The sequence below is a fragment of the Zea mays genome, chromosome 4, assembly GCF_902167145.1.
Source record: "Zea mays cultivar B73 chromosome 4, Zm-B73-REFERENCE-NAM-5.0, whole genome shotgun sequence".
NCBI classification, from domain to species: domain Eukaryota; kingdom Viridiplantae; phylum Streptophyta; class Magnoliopsida; order Poales; family Poaceae; genus Zea; species Zea mays.
In genome coordinates, this window is record NC_050099.1 from 201907870 (window position 1) to 201922537 (window position 14668).

Below are 14668 nucleotides of genomic sequence, written 5' to 3' on the forward strand. Positions count from 1 at the left end.
AAGTTGCTATCGGCTTCATCAGTGTGTTGATTAACAGTGTGGACCCATGGTTAACAGAGAGAAATGAAACCATCAACCAATTAATATATAGTTCAGTTCATATATATACGCAAGCAATTAATGATTCTGTATATTGTGAGTACAAATTGTACAAGTAAAAAATGGATCATCATCAGAGTAATAATGGCAACTAATTAAGCGCTAGCTAGCGTAGCTACCTCTGATCATCGACCATCAGTTTCAGTTTCAGATCTCACCTGTCCGTGAAATGACACCCTACCAAATATATATATATATATATATATATATATATATATATATATATATATATATATATATATATATATATATATATAGTTTATGTATTAGGAGCCCTTAGCTTCCATAACTGCAGGGAGCCCCGGCCAGGGTGGGTCTGCTGGCGCGTGCGACAGGTCGGGTGATGACGTGGCGATGTTTCCGCGTGGGTGCACCGGGGTCGTGGTGGCGTCACGCGTGGGTATTGACCGCGTTTATACTTGCGTATTTTGAATGTAACGGTTACATAAATCGTCATAGCGATGTGGTCTGGTCGCTGTGGTGTTCTGGTTTGCGATTTATGCTTGTATAATTCGATGTTATCAACTGCATATCAATCGGGCTTGCATTGTTTACGATCATATACACAAGAAATTATGATTCATATGGACACGACGTACAACCAATGGTTTATATCACGTACTTGGCGTAGTTCTTGATTAATGCTTTTTGTAAACTGTTTACGACACTTTGCACAGTTCTTTATGCTTAATATGAACACAGCGTAAATAAAATGTCCAACTGATCGTGCACTGACTAGTGGACCCCACAATCCCGCGCTGCTCCCCCGCGGGCCGACTGAGCCAATATGGTCAACGTTCGAGACCCACCCGACCACAATCAATTAACTCCTCTCGGGACCACCGAAACCCTAAAAAAATCAGCTCCTCCCCGTCGCCGTCACCCGCTCCTACGATCGCCATCGAGGACTGCCCCCACCGCTTCCACCCGCTGTAATCTCCGTGCTTCATCGATTGACCGCCGTCGTTCTCCCCCTGGTTCGTTTCCCCTCTCCTTCTTTCGAGTTCCCTACATTCTTTTGCATAGTTCAGTCGCCAATTGCCATGAGGTTCGCCACACCCCTTCTACATCCTTCCCATTGGTTTGAAATTTATTGAATCGCCTCATTATCTATAGTATATTAATATCTATCACTGTCAGTTAATATTTTTTCAGGATCCGATAATGGCTTCCAATTTTTCAATTGCATAATTGTTTCATACTGTTCATTTTTATGTAGGTACTGAATGTTGTTTATAAACAAATTTTATATTTTTTATAATAGCAATCAATAGATTAGTGATGTTATGTTACTGTGTTCTTATTGTTGTTTCCGAGAGTTATACTACCTATAATTTTATGATTTCTTTTGCATAATTTGTTTATGCACACTATGAACTACTTTATTTAAATGTGTTTTTTCACATCTCTGTTGTTATGTATTTCTTCTTCACATTTATGTTGCCTACATCTATTGTTATGCACACTATACGTACCCTAGCAGTGTCATAATAGTATATTTATTCATTTATTATTTATGCTATATTATTCTTACCTGAAGTTCTTTTTCATTTACGAAGGGTGTTCTATCGCAACATGAAGTCCGTGGATCATCCTCCGGCTAATCCTAAACGTATAACCATCGAGTTAAGCCAAGAATTCTTCAGTGTTGAGATACCGCGTTCGGTCTCTACTGGAGATCCTCCAAACACAAAGCATTCTGTTCATCGTCCTGCACCCGTCGAGAGACCATATGTTATTCATGAAGCCAATGACCAAATTGGATCTGGTGATGACGACGATGATTTTATGACACCTACAAAGAAGCGTAATGCTACTGGAAGTCCTATCAAAATCTTACAGAAGACATGCACAAAGAGGATGAAAGTAGTCGAAACTCCACGATAGGTTACATGTTATACTTATGTTTTTATATATATTAAATACTAATTAGTATACACTAAGCATGTGCTGATACACCATATTAAATACTATTTAGTATACACTAAGGATGAAACTAGTCAAAATTTCATGACAGGTTACATGGGCTGAATTGCAGTTACAATATCATATTTAGTTTACAACCTTTTGCCACCTTTTGTTTTTATTGTGTACAGACAATGCAGGTATTATTTATCTAGCTATTATGTTATATTAGTTGCACCCCATACATTATGTGTGCTAATTTGATGGCTCATGGCCCATTTATTACATTTTTTTCATACCATTTTACATACACTTTTTCAGAAACTCAATGTTAGATGCAACCCTCAGGATATTATTATAACCATTAAGATATTGAATGAGAGGCAACGACAAGCCGTTGCTAGAAAAGGTTTTTCCAATATTCTTGACATGACCCTTGATGCACTGGGTAGCCGATCTTATCTTCTTTGGTTGATGGATAAGTTGGACCACAAGGATATGACACTTCGCCCCGGTCAAGGCAAGGAACTAAAGATTACGAAAGAAATTGTCCACCTTATCCTTGGCCTACCGAATGCTGGCGGTGGTAAGCCACTAGGCATCGATGAAGCAGTGGCGGGCAATAACTTGAGGGCTGAACTTGGCTTGCCTAAGGATGAGTTCGTTGTTGCATCTCTTCAGGACCGTCTGAGAAAAGGAGACGACGATGACATCTCTATCATATGCTTCTTTTTGATATTATTCAATAGATTGTTGTTCCCCACTTCCAGCTGGGGCATATCTAACCATGAGGTTTTACTTACGGAAGAAATGGATCGTTTCCATGAGACAGACTGGTGCCACTTAATTTTTAACGACATCTGCGAAGCTGCTCAAAAGTGGCATACAAGAAGCACTACTAACGTGTCCACGACGATATATGGATGCTCAATTGTCATACTAGTAAGTAAATAATATTGGACTGTTCATTTTTTGGCATTTCGCATGGAATCTATTTTAGTTACGCAGTTACCACCCATGATAGTATAAATTAATTATTGTTTTTTTGTAGTTGTATTATTTGGACCACTTGCATGATGCTGCAGCCCCCACAACAAACGTGGCACACCTCGCATACAATTTTTTGATAAAAACATTATCCAAGCTCTGACAAAAGCCGATAAGAGGAAGCCACGCCAAAGCGGTGAACCATTCGGCCATTGTGAGGTATGTCATTTGTACAAAAAACAATATGAATGTATTACACTGCATAAATATGCATTTTTCTCTTATTATGTGTATGTTTTATATATGTAGCATCACTATTATTTTTCGTATCAGTCCGCATAAACTCGCAATAGACACCATATACTTCATTTTTTCGGTGGGGCCCTCAATATATTTATGGTTATCTTTCATGCATTTGCTTATATTACATTTTTTTCAGTTCCGAAGCACTTCAGAAACTTGCTATTCTGTTGTCCCTAGTGTCTATGTACAATCAGAGGTTAGTTTATGACAAAACATACATGACATACATGTGCATAAATAACTGCTATGCATTACAAATGTTTTATGTATTATTATATCCATATGTTTCTAAGTATTAATTATGACATATGCATTATCATTTATTATATCACAACATAGGGACAGGACAAACATTTTTGATGTCCCTCGTCCCGATCCTTGTGGTCATCATACCATTCATATCCAGCTCCCATTGATCAAGGATATGCTTTCAAGTAAGATCAAGCAGCTCCAACCACGTGACCGGCCAAAATTCATAGAAAAGTTTGTTGAGTACGATTCTGAAGTTGGCAAAGCGTGTTCCATCATAAAAAATACTCTTACCAAGATGGTTGTGAAGCAGTATGAATTAGCGGACACATTTTGCTGAGATGATTGATGATGTCCTTCGCGCGGAGTCTGGCGACCCAGACAATGCTGCGGAAGCGCCTCAAACAGCTAAACCTCCAGATACATCTCATCATATGTCGTCAGGTCACCTTCCCTCATTGTAATTTTTTTTTCAATTTATGTATTTTACTTTAACCATTTCCCAGTTGTTTCTGTTTAATTACAGAGGCACGCATCCATTCTGGTACCCAAAATACTTCGGACCTGACTATGCCATCTTCGCAACCGACTACGGAGTTGACAGGCACCCAGTTTGAGGAAATACATGAAAAGTAACAACAAATGCGTCGTGCATTTGAGGGCTGCCCTGACGATTTGGACGTTACTGCGCCCATGGAGACGAACACACACTCAAACGCGGAAAAGCAGGTATTATATACAATCTCATCATGGTTACATTATATGTTAATTTCCAATTTGCATCCAAATATTAGACAAAACCATAATAATATCAACAGGATTACCATTTTAATGTTGGCAATAATATGCCGAGGGACATAAACATCCCACATCAACATATACCAGACTACAACATTATGAGCTCATATTCATCTTCCCACTTGCCGATGTTTGACGCCACACCGCAAAAACATGTATATGTTTCATCTTTGTTTTGTCCATTGTAATCTCAATTATCGATTAAATTTAATTGACACATGACTGAGGGTTTAAACATAGTATCATTGATTTTTTGGGGGCAGGGAGGTGACATTGATGCATCTCATGACACTCCAACTTACACGGGCCCCCTTTTGATTAGACACCTAGTGGTCATGTAAGTACTCCAATTATACATTTATGACCTTCATGCTTCACATAACTCATTCATAAACTACTATACTCTCTACCTGCATTGTGTTTCAGGTTGCATCTGGTGATGAAACACATAGCTTGCACACTACACATGTGCATTCACTGCCACGTTTAACAGAGTTGGACTGTGCTCGGTCGCTCTGTGATTTTTTGTGCTCCTCAAAAATCGACCCAAACAGGTTTTAGTCTTTAACTATTAAGACCAAATAACATGTAGGCTGTTGCTTACATATATAATGACTAACATATCTGTTTTTACATTATTATATAGGAAGGTCATAGAATTTGGTGAATGTATTGGAAATTGTCTCGATATTCAACAATCATTTGCAGACGGGATGTGTCTGGATAATGTTTTCATGCAGTGTTTCATTCAGTGTTTTCGCGATGAAGATGTAAATCATTGCCCGTCCATCAACAAAAACAGACTTGTACTGGATGTCAATGTTGGTGTATGTAAATTTCATTAATACCTACCTAATTTTGCAATAATTTACATATAGATGTATATGACACAGTAATTATGATTATGCAGACTCTCCTCAATTTTGAGGAGCATGAACGCTACAGCAAGTCTCCTCGGATTTTTGATCAAACTGTCCTTGATGCTTACCTGGACAAGACACTGCCTCAGCTAGACAACTTTGTTGACTACAAATCGGTATAAATCTTTATCTTTGTATCAAGGTTTTTTTTCTGTTATGCAATTATATTCATCACTCACCTACACACTAATGGTATCATTTCATATCTCTAACTTCTGATATTAAACAGATCATGGTCCCTATACTTCATATGGGCCATTGGACATTGTATGTCATCAATATTCAGTATCGGTGCATTCGCATTTTAGATTCCAATCCATATGGTCCGGAACTGGGTGGTACTACGTGGAAGATGTTTCATTACTCCCAAAAGGACATAGGCTCAAGGAAATTACCATGGGCTAGGGTTATAATGAACAGGTTGAACAAATCTTTGCAACAAGTCCGGCCCAATTCACGCATTCCTAAATTTGGAAACTTCCCAATTGACATGCCACCTATGTGTCCCACCACGATAGCTCGATCTAATGACTGTGGCTTCTTTGTCATGAGGTACATCCAGTACTATGACTACATGGATGGTTCTATCAAGCAATATATACAACCAGTAAGTGAATTAATGGTTATTTAGTTTTTATTTTTACGTTCCACCTTTATTTTATAACCTAATCAGTGCAGGATAATGTGTATTATGCAGGACAACTCTCGTGACCTACGATCTCTTGCTCTATATTACCTCACCTTTCATAGCAAGAACGAGTGCCTCCCGTTGCCTCTAGAAATTCAAAGATTGAAGTTTGCACACAAGTAGTGTCGCTGGATCAGCTGTTTGTTATGGAACAACCTTTTGTGAAGCACAACTATCTGTTGCATGTCTATGAAACTTTCTATGTTTATTAAACAAGCTATCAAGCCACTCTTGTTTAATGCAGTTTTTAGATCAAACTTCGACCTATGTGTATTAAACAAGTTATGAAACCACTCTTGTTTAATGCAGTGTTCAGTTCAAACTTCGATTATGAGCTCATATTTGTATCAGTCATTTACTCACAAGTTATTGTTGTTCTGTGTTTTATTCACAAAGCTAACTTTCACTAGTATTTGCCACCAATTCTTCTGTACAGACGTATTACGTTGTTTTGTTAACACAATTACGCAAATTCGTATCCAGTTTACAACAACTTCCATTTTAGGCAGTACAACATTTTTACTTATACTTTGTGAATATCAACTGGTATTAGATTTATAAACTCGTCCATATGTGTAATAACAATTATGTTACTACATTAATCACAAGTTATTGTTGATGTGTGTTTTCTTCACAAAGACAATATTCACCAGTATTTGCCACCAAGCCTTCTGCACAGAAGAATTACGCTGTTTTGATAACACAATTACGCAAAATTCATATACAGTTTACAACACCTTCCATTTCAGGCAGTACAACATTATTACTTATACTTTGTGAATATCAACTGTTATCAGCTTTATAAATCCATCCATATGTGTAATAACAAGTATGTTACTACATTACAATTGTCATAAAATCTGAAATCATCTACTCCCCACTAGACGAATCATTGTCTGTGATACCCCCGCGATGCTTTTTTGAAGTGCATGCCTCATTCCAATTTGGAGCATTAGATGAACCCTTGTTCCTAGAACCTAGGGGTCGCCCTCTCTTCCGACTAGTAAGGCTGGCCAACCGAAGCCTATTCTCCTCCACAAATAGACGAGTGTGACTATTGTGACCATCAGCAATGTCACACCTTTGACACTTTCTGTTTTTTTTTTCTTGTCTCCTTTTGCGCCCAACTTAATAACTCTTTTTCGGTATCACTGATTGTTCTGCCCTTTGGCTTCGCGTTATCTGGTCTTCTCAAGCTTACTCCACTCACATTAAAATCTAGCTTCTACAATTTTGAAAAAAAAATCTCAGTTTTGAAATATTAGTAGATAAATCCACCTCTTTGTGCGTAAACTTAAAAAATACCCATGCACATGTGTTTTTAATAATACCATTACCTTTTTAATCATCATATTTGTTGCACACTTATGTCTCAGTTGTATGCCAGTGGGCAACTGTCCAGCATCGTGCTGCACACATATACCATTGATGTTAACTTCATAATTAGCATCAAGGTCCAATCGTTACTATTGTGTATTGTAACAACTTTTCCTCTTTTCTAATCATGTATTACCTATTCCAGTATTTGTAGCGGCATAGCACATCGGGTATCGCACACACCACCTTCTTGTAAAGTAGGCACTAATTGAATTTCCTAACAAATCATACGATTGACAATAAATAGTTGTGTTTCTAACAAACAATACACACCATTATGCATAGTAAACATCATATAAAATATGTATACATACACCACCCTGCGCCCTTCTTGCCGGTAGATTTTCTCCTGGCATGTCTCTTACATCATCCCTGTCGCCCTGTACCTGGCAAGTTTCACATATTTCCCATTTACTGAGAATAAAACTTAGTATATCATTTAAGATACACGACTATTTCAAATAATATAACAAATACCTAGATTCCTTCGCCATCACTAGTACTATCATCACCTTCTATATCTGGCTCCAACCGCGAAAGTAGCAAAAGTAGTTCATCCATCATCTCTAGGGCTCTATCATGCCCCGCCTTTGAAAGACTTGCATGATGTACTACTTTCATTGCCTTTTTAAGCAACATCTTTTGCCTATATGATTTAGTCTCACTATCTTTACCCTTCAAATTCCTACCATCCCTTGAAAAAGTCACATCTTGTATAGCAGAGTAGGCGTATCTCTGAAGGATGTATTCCGAAGGAATACGATCAATCCGAAGATGCATAAATGTTCGTAAAAGATGCACACAAAGCAGACCTACAACAAAACAAGTAAATAATGTGTCCGTTTATGGTCACTAATTACAAATAAACATTTTTATATAACAATTACCCAATATAACATACATGTATGCTCCCAATGCTTGCATTCACATTCATACTTTCCAGCATCTACATCAGCCATTACTTTGAATTGGTGTTGCCCCCACACAATCTTATTCGACCTTGAAGTATGCTGAACCACCCAATCATTCACATCACCATCTGGATCATGTGATATCTTGTATGCAGTAGCATATTTCAAAGACTCATGAAACCTATTCATTACAACCCTTGTGTATGTCCTCGCTACATGTATTTCAAACATATACAATGTATTTGTTTCCTTTTGACCCTACAGTAGACAAAAATAGACGTTATACCACGTTACGTTAAATATTATGACACAATAATATTCTACGTACTCACCATGCATCCTAGTGCCTCTTTTGCATCTTTCATCTTCCTATTGTGTAGAAGCTTCAACATTTGCTTGGCAAATTGATGTAGTGGCGTGTTTGCATCGACATGAGCACTTTTTACGAGTTTGTTCATGCTCTCGCTACGCTGTGTAGAGACCATCAACCCACAATAATCATGTTTGAAAAAAGTTGGTATCCAATCCTTACGAATTTCATACATTCTGGAAAGACTGATGTTATCATGTAGGTGGAAATCATCAAGCAGCATTACCCAGGCAGTCTCAAACTCAGTTAAAGTCAAAGGATCGAATGATGTATTATAGATTGGAACCTTGATTTGAAATCCTCTTCCTCAAATCTAGCGTACAACTCGTTTAAATACGACATATACTTGTTCTGAACATGCCACAAACACAAATGATGGATTGTGTTTGGAAATACCCTGCCTAGTGCAACTGGCATTGCTGGGTCTTAATCTGAAATCATAAATTTTCACAACATTATGCAACACATTACCAACTATAGTTGCATTCAATCCAATGATAGTAGAACGTAATAATTGATACACTTATTAATCATACCTGTAAGTATTACTCATGGTCCTTCAGGTCCCATGCACGTTTTGAATGCATTGAAAACCCACTCGAATGTGTCTACAGTTTCGTCTCCCAACAATGTGAAACCAAATACGGTGCACTGTAGATGGTGGTTACAACCAACAAACATTCCCAGGGGTTTATCATATAGATTTGTCTTATGAGTTGTATCAAAGGTAACTGCATCACCAAAGTCAATGTAATCTGCTTGCTGGCTAGCATGGGACCAAAAAATACTCAAAATCTTTCCTTCTTGGTCCAGTTGGAAGTCAGAGAAAAACTGTGGGTTATCTTTTTTACACAATGCAAAAAAAGATAGGAGCTTAGATACATCATTGGCATTTCTTTCCCTTTGACACGCTTTCTTCCTGTCAACATTTAACAATATATCATACGTCAATACGTACACAACCTCCTAATGTAATTATATCAGTATAAATAACAATATTACTTACAGGTTAATCATGTCTTGTGTAGTTAACGGGACATTCTCTGGTCCACCATGCATTTCTGAAACAAAATCCATAATACAGTGTTGCAGAATCCTGCTTTCTTGCATCGCACTAAGGAACTCCATGTAGTCGGGATCATGTGTCTTGTTGCACTGTAACTGATTCTTTTATGTATCCTTATTGAAGAACTCATGATTATGTTCCAAATGAATAAGATCAATCCGCACTGAAATAATATTCTCTTTGGCATCATCATATATTTTTTTAGTTTCATACCAGCTTTGCATTGTGTTGGCTTGGAACTTGTATTATGCACTTTTGGATTACCATATCCTCTTTCGGCACGCTTGTCTTCCATTGAACAATTCAACCACTTGCATTTTTTTCTCTCCCTATATCTCTTCAACGGAAATCCAACTTCATATGCATATCAGCTATAGAATTTGTATGCCTCGTCCACATTAGTAAATGTCATACCGACCTTAGGTACCAATCGTTGATCTATACTATCATCCTATTCAATTAATGGAGTTGTCATGTAGTGCACATATTCAAAATAATATTACAGCATGCTGAATTTCTATGACTTCATAACTTACAGTATAACAAATACATGGGTATTCGATGAACTTACATGGCTTTGGAGAATGTGTGGTGTGTCCTGCTCATGATCACCAATTGTCCTCATGGGTATCCGTTGAGGAGCTCCAACCAAACTTGGATGAACTGTGTTGCTGTCTTCAAGGATTCCTGGCGCCGGTAACGCAGCCGGGGGAGTTACATCATGCCGACCATCTGACCTACAGGGTAATGTCGATGTTGTACTCTCTCCACACTGCACCGATCCGCTAGCCATCGCCATGGTGTATGCCCTAACCCTCCCAGGTCAATGAACTAAAGCTGCGGCTGTGTGTAACCCTGTTTTATTTTTTGGAGTTATGCTCCTGGCCGAAACCATCGTGGCCGATATTCATGGTTTGTTCAAAATATCCCGCGTGATTTGCATGTGGCGAGATTTCTGTGTCCCGACCCAATTACGATTACCTGCCTATTCTGTTACAGCAACATAAACTCATCACCCCACGCGCGACCCCACCACAAATCCACGATCCCGGTAGACCCACTCGCCACCCACACCACGATATGCATGCGTCAGATCGTTATGCATTTGTTATCGGCAATTTAAACAAGCATAAACGCCCAACTACAACCCGCTCGCGTCCCGGCATACCACTATGCTAATTTACGCATCCACTAACGGTAAAATACACATACATAAACGCGCAAATCACGCCTGACCCCACCATGATCCCGATGCACCCGCGCGGCACCCCTCTATTCCCTATTACGCATCCGTTTCAGCCAAATTCCTTATGCACAATCACTGCAGTCCACACGCCCGACCCCACCACGTCCCGGTGCACCGCGACGTCGCATCACGCCCGCAGACCTACCCTGGCCGGGGCTCTCTCTAGTAATGGAAGCCCAGGGCTTCCATTACCTCGTCCCCATATATATATACATATATATACACACACTACTAGTGTGTGTGTGCGATATAGATATACAGATGTTGTGTTGTCATGCTCACGCACTGTTGTTGTTCTTGGAGCAAGAAGAAGGAGAAGCCGGCGACGGTGGGTGGTGGAAATTCAGCTACGCGGGCGGAAGCAGGCTGCTTAGCAGGTTCAGAATTGATGGAAAATGAAGAGTCTTTGGTACAAAACTTCTATCCGTCAGGTATATTTGTCACTCTAGACTCAATCTCGATTCTGGATAACATATTACTTAACTGAACATGCATTTCTTTTTTCTCACAGATCTATAGATTGATACGCATGGGAAACGTTTCTTGTGGCAATTAAGTGACCGTTCTATATATATACTGTTGACACCTTTTCGGGCACCAATCACTCAACCCAAACCGCGGCGGTGCTCTCTGCACAGGGGCGGACCGTCCGCGGCCAGGGGCCGGACGGTTCGTGACCTGGCGCAGGGCTAGGGTTCCCTGCCTGACGGGCCGGACGGTCCACGCGTGCGCAGGGCGGCGAAGGTCGCCGGCAGCGCCTGGATCTCGCTCCCGGGAGGGATCCCGTCGGGAGGAGAGATCCTAGGGGTTGTCTAGGCTCGGCAGGCCGACCTAGACTCCTCTAATTGACGTAGAGTCGACGAGAAGCAGAGAATTTGGGGATTGGAATACTAAACTAGAACTAAACTAGAGCTACTCCTAATGCATAAGGTAAAACGAGAAATATACTTGATTTGATTGATTGTTGGGGGGTTCAATCGGTCGTAGCCCTTCATCTATATAAAAGAGGAGGTCTGGATCCGCTTCAAACTGATTTTTGAGTTAATCTCGCGGTTTTAGGTAACAAATCCTACGAGAAACTAGGAACCCTAACTGACTCTGCGCACGTGCGGACCGTCTGCGCCACCACTGCGGACCGTCTGTGCCACCACCGCGGACTGTCCAGCCTCAGGCCCGGACCGTCCGCGAGGCACTTTTGGTTTCCAACATATGCCCCTGCCTTTTGGTGAAGGTTGACGAACCAAAAGCATATGAACTAAACCTGATGTAAGTCACCGGCTTTTCAAAATGGAGATCATTCAATAAAGCACCAATGCATAAAGGCCATTTCGGATGGTATCTTCCTCAGCCATGACCATTTGATCAATGGATCAAAAGGAATATAATGGAGGTGCCCCCCAGTCTGGATAGACAAAGGGACTAAACATGTGCCATGGATTCATCGTCGTACCATTCCGTATTTGAACAGGATAATATACCGACGATGAGTAAACGGGTGGAAAGTACCTTGGTCTCATAGGATGAATAGGCGATGCTTGTTGTGTCGCCTTTCGGGCCGTTTTGTTTACCCGTTTCGTTTTAGCAGGTGAGCGGGGTTTTTTCGTTGACCGATCACGTAGAACAGTCTTCTTGCTAGTATTCTTGGAGAGCAACTGATCAAAATTAGGGTCAGCTTTGATCTTATGTCTGTTTCCCTTTTAAAGCTTTATGTGGAGGTTGACGCCTTTGCCATAGGCAAACTGTCCGACTGAGTTAGCTGGACCGTATGTCTCAGCACCGGACCGTCCGCACGTAGGTGTCAGACTGTCTGTGATGCTTTGGTCATGCTTGGCTCATTAATTATGCCTACCCCTCGGTGCCTCCAGACTTTTTAGCTTTTCGAGCAATCTCCTTTTGTGATATATTTGACATGCGAGGATTGCCAATGATGATATCTTTGCTTTTGCCTTTATCGGCCATTTCGGGCTGAACTAAGATCTTTTTGCATGCGATATCTATTGTATTAACATGAAATGGCTGTGTGTCCACTTGCATCTCCTGAAAAGCCAACCGACCCTCATTTATGGCCGATTGTACCTGTCGACGAAAAACGTTACAATCATTGGTGGCATGAGAAAAAGTATTATGCCACTTACAATAAGCACATCTCTTTAATTCATCTATAGGAGGGATATTATGAGTTAATTTAATATTTCCATTTTTAAGTAGTTCGTCAAATATCTTATCGCATTTGGCAATATTAAAGGTAAATTTAATTTCTTCTTGCCGATTATTTTGAACCGGCTGTAAGGAAGAACATGCCAAAGATTTGGCCTTTGTTGGCCAAATAAACTCAGCGGTATATACATCTGCGGATTCATCATCTGAACTATCACGCTCTATTAGATGTATAGTACGGGCGACCAATTTTGATGTCTCTTTAAATCGGCTTTCACAGGCTAAAGCCCGCTGATGTAGCTGGGCTATCGAAAAGAACTGGGTCCCATCTAATTTTTCTCTTAAGTAGGATAGCAACCCATTAAAAGCTAGCCCTGCTAGCTCTTTGTCTGCGACATGGATCCGAAAGCATCGGTTTCTAGTGTCCCGGAACCTCCGTATATAATCATTAACTGATTCTTCGCGTCCTTGTCGAACTGAAGCTAAGTCAGCTAGTCCTAATTCATATTCCCCGGCAAAGAAATGTTCATGAAATTTACTTTCTAACTCATTCCAGGAATTAATGGAATTAGGAGGCAGGGCGGCGTACCATGCAAAAGCGGTACTAGTAAGCGATAAAGAAAATAAACGAACATGAAATGCTTCTCCATCGGCCAATTCACCTAGGTGTGCTAGGAACTGGCCTATGTGTTCGTGTGTGCTTCTCCCATTCTCACCGGAAAACTTAGAAAAATCCGGTATCCTTGCCCCTTGTGGATATGGGACAGTGTCAAACCGGTGATTATATGGCTTTTGGTAGGATTGCTCTACTCTGGCTACACTAACTCTGAACTTATCTCGAAATAGTTCAGTCATCTCTTCCCTAATTTTTTCCATTGCACCCGGTGGCAGACCACCGGATCCTGGGCTATGGGGCTCATTTGGTCGGGCATTAGTATACCGACTTTCTTGCCGTGACCGATCGATAGTGTTGATCGGTCTGTGATTGTATGGTGTGTTATGGTTTAAATATGTAGAGGGTGAAACATACTGCCACTGTGGTGTGTAATAATTTGGTGCATGGCGTGCAACAGCAGGTTCTGCATATGTGTATCCGGTTTGTACGGTGGTACATCCGAACTGGCCGGTCGTGTTCGCCATTATTGGGGCGCCACGTGGCAGTCCTGGTATGGCCCCGGACTGTCCGACATAGAAAGTCGGACGGCCCACATAAGGGTCGGACGGTCCGGGTAGAAGCTCGGACGGTCCGACCGCGTCAAGGGTCACCGATCTGCCAAACAGGGATGGCAGCGGTCCTAGGGCGGCCCCGGACTGTCGACAGAGCTAGCCGAACGATCCACGTATGGGCCGAACGGTCCGGGCAGAAGCTCGGACGGTCCGACCGTGTTCAGGGGCGCCGATCTGCCAAGCAGGGATGGCGGTGGTGGTACTTGCCCTGGATATGAGTTCATCGGCATACCATATAATGGTTGGGGCTGCAAATCCCCATTTGTTGCCGATGTATTAGACATAGATATCCCGTTACTAGTCTCATATGATGGAAAACTAGGAGCAACAGACTTCTCCAACGTACGCGTTAATTTTCTAATTGA